We start from the raw sequence: 3,879 nt of genomic DNA, 5'->3' as shown, positions 1-3,879 counted from the left end.
TCAGCCAATTTTTGTATTATGCTTTGTTGACTGTTGGCTCTATATTCACTGTGCACTCACTTGTGTAATGGCGGGCACACTAGAGCACGCTCACAAAATGGCGGCGACAGCGGAGCCTGATCTCAAAATGGCAGACACAACAGCGCCCCGTTATGTCACAGCTGCCAATCCTGAATCAAGTCAAGTCGCAGTTCATCATCATTCATTCATTTGTTACATTTATATAGCGCTTTTACATGAAAGCGGGGGAATCTCCTCAACCACCACCAGTGTGCAGCATCACGTCTCAGCTGATCTTCTAGAGTCTCGCCACATCACAGCTGATCATCCAGAGTCACGTCACATCACAACTGATCATCCAGAATCACGTCACATCACAGCTGATCCTCCAGAATCACGACACATCACAGCTGATCCTCCAGAGTCCAGTCACATCACAGCTGATCATCCAGAGTCTTGTCACATCTCAGCTGATCATCCAGAGTCTTGTCGCTTCCTATCTGTTGCACCCAGATCTTCGAGGTCAGTTTTTCAGTCTCCCAGACTGGCATCCAGCATGGATGATGCACCGCTGGTGTCAGCACGTACAGCTGGTATCCCTAAACCAGCGCTCTCAAACCTCCCTGTTCCTGAACTGATTCCCCTGTCTGCAGCACTTCCCGTATGTGGGGTTGCTCTATGGTGTATCTGGGCCGCCGCGTACACCACCGCCGATTTGCTAGAGGCACCGGCTACAACATCTCCAAAGGTGGCGGCTTACGCTGCGGAAACTTCCCAGGTAGCGGTGCCCGCTGCTGTGTTCCCAGAGGCCATGGTGTCCGCTGCAGTCTCTTCAGAGGTGGCGGCGCAGGCTGCAGAACCTCCCGAGACGGCGGCACTTGCCTCAGTTTCTTGCGCGGTGGTGGCGCCCAGTGATAATCTCCGTGAACTGTCTGTTCCGGCCGAGGAGGCCATTAATGAACTCTCTGCCTGTCCTGTAACGGCTATGGAGGCCGTCTGTGAACTCTCTGCCTGTCCTGTAACAGCTATGGAGGCCGTCTGTGAACTCACTTCCTGTCCTGTAACGGCTATAAAGGCAGTCTGTGAACTCACTTCCTGTCCCGTAATGTCTATGGAGGCCGTTAGTGAATCCCCTGCCTGTCCTGTCATGACTAAGGAGCCCGCTTATGAACTTTTCTCCTGTCCCGATTCAGCCGAGGAGGCTACCTACAACCCTCAGTCCTGTCTGTTACAAGCAAGGACACTGTCTGCGAACTTCTTGACTGTCCTGTTGCAAATGAACTTGCTATATGCCTGGGTAACCCTGTCACAGCCATGGGGGCCGTGAATGAACCTTTCGTTTGCTCTGTTAGCCTTACCACGACCCCAGAGACTTTAAATGAAGATCCTGTATGCCCTAGTAGCCTTGTCACAGCCAAAAACATCAACTGTGAACTCTTAACCCTGCCTGTCATGAACCCTGAAACCATAAATTAACTCTATATTTGCCCCATTACTTCTGTCGTTGCCAAAGAGACCCCTAGTGAACAGTCCATCTATCCAGTTTCCGTCAATGAGCCTGATTCTGAGCTATCTGTCTGTCTCAATCACTGAACTGTCTGCCAATCTAGTGTCACTCAATGCATCCCACTGTGAACTTGTCTGTTGGTTTAAATTCTAGTCAAATCTGATTTTGAATTGTCTGTCTGTCTTGTTTCAACTGAGTCTGACTGTGAATTGTCTGCCTGTTTAATATCACTTACTGAAATGTCTACCAGTCCAGTTTCCATCAATGCACCCGGTCTTAATCTGTCTGCCGGTCCACTACTCCCACACAAACCTAATTCTGGATTATCTGTATGTCCTGTTACAGTCCATGAGTCTAATATTGAACTGTCTATCTGTCCAGTCACTCTCAAGGAAACTAACACCGAGTTTACTGCCCTGTCTGTCACAGCCCAAAACCCCGCATTTGAACCCTTAAAGGGGTCATATGATGTTGCTAAAAATAACATTATTTTGTGTATTTGGTGTAATATGTTTATGCGGTTTAAAGTTCAAGAAACACATTATTTTCCACATACTGTACATTATTGTTTCTCCTCTATGCCCCACCTTTCTGAAACGCGTCGATTTTTACAAAGCTCATCGGTCTGAAAAGCGAGGTGTGCTCTGATTGGCCAGCTATCCAGTTTGGGCGGTGTTATGCAAATCTTCCCACATCGTGACGTAGATATGTGGGGGCGTGTTAGAACGAGCTGTTTTAGGTAGGCGTGGTTGACTCTTAACTTTTATAAAGAATATCTCTTTGGATTTGAGACTTTAGTCTTTGTAACTTTACAGATCTTCTTTATGCACCAAGAGCTTGTAACACTCCAAAGAGAAAGGAAAAATTGAAATCGCATCATTTAATGACCCCTTTAAACTGTAGCACAGCAGATCAAGTAAATAATTACACTCTATCTGACATCAGTCTGCAGAGCCGTATAGCAGATATGTATAGATATTTTACCTTGAGCACACTGTGTGTAAACAAATAATTAAATTAGCTGATGTGTAATCAGGAATTAATGAATCAGATTCTAACATTATTAACAAACGTGAAATACATTCAGAATACAAAACACATTTATTGTGGCAAACACAACATGAAGAAAGAACACTTGTGGTACAGAATTGTTAAGGCCACTTATTGACAGGATTGACAGCAAAAAATGTTCCTTATAAAGTGTTTCAAGATCTTATTGTTATGCAGTAAGAACAAACAGTGCACATTGATTTCTGTCAACAAGAGTATAACACTACACTGCACGTGCATGTGAGTGCGGCATGAGCTGCAGCAGAAAATACGATTATTCATGACGTGCCTTTCATGCTTTCAAAATGAACTCTTATTTGTTAACACGGGTGCCAGAAAAAAACGTGCTGCTCAGAGGTCGCTGACACTGGAGGAGCAACAGGCCTTACCAGTAGTTTGCACAAGAAAGAAACAATGAAAGCTGTCCTACAAATTCAGCTAAACGTAACATTTAACTTGCAATATAGTAATAAAATGAGAGAAAATGAGTTTGTTTAAACTTTGTAACTTTCAGTTTGCCACTGTTCCTTTCTATAAGGCAGCCTGAGATCTTTTTCTCCTGCGAAACATGAAATAGGCTATTATAGACATGACAGTTAATGCAAGTAATACAGTAAAAACACAGATCAATATTTTTCTCCGATCTGACTGTGTTTTCGGTCCTTCGTTTTCTTGTTCAGTGGTTTTGTTTCCTTTTTCTACTGTTGATTCTGCAAAAAAAAAAAAAAAGCCATTACTGCACTGTGATAAAGAACGGGTTGTTTTTAATTTAAAGCTTCAAATATAAATTAACTATTTTTGCTCACCCTTGACGATCAACTGTATAGTACGAAGTTCATCTGTGTGTGTGATGAAGCAGCTGAACTCTCCTTCATCAGTGTGAGTAAGATTTTGGAGTTTGATGGAGAAGTTTCCTCTCGCATACTCCTCAGGGAAAGTTTCAGCTCTGTTCTTGTAACGTCGGTCCTGTCGTTCTACTGAAGCTTTACCTTTAATTAAATCATAAATAGTCTCACTGTCTTTGTTTCTCCAAAGCACATTAATATCTTGAAGTTTAAGATCATGTTCAGCTGAAGAACACGGCAGAAGAACAGAGTCACCGATAAAACCCTCTACTGGGACCTGCAGACACACTGAAATCACACAAAATTCTATTGTAAACAAACAATCTGGAATCTGGCATTTATACATGATACATAAATTTATCAATTTTAATTTAGGTGCTCACCTTTGTTAATCAGCACTACAAATGCACAGATGAAGCACCAACTGCAGAAACGGAAGAAAACAAAAATCAACAACAAAATCACTTTCACTGACTT

Source organism: Sinocyclocheilus anshuiensis, unplaced genomic scaffold, assembly GCF_001515605.1.
Source record: "Sinocyclocheilus anshuiensis isolate Anshui unplaced genomic scaffold, SAMN03320099.WGS_v1.1 scaffold880, whole genome shotgun sequence".
Taxonomy (NCBI): domain Eukaryota; kingdom Metazoa; phylum Chordata; class Actinopteri; order Cypriniformes; family Cyprinidae; genus Sinocyclocheilus; species Sinocyclocheilus anshuiensis.
This window is presented reverse-complemented; position numbering follows the sequence as displayed.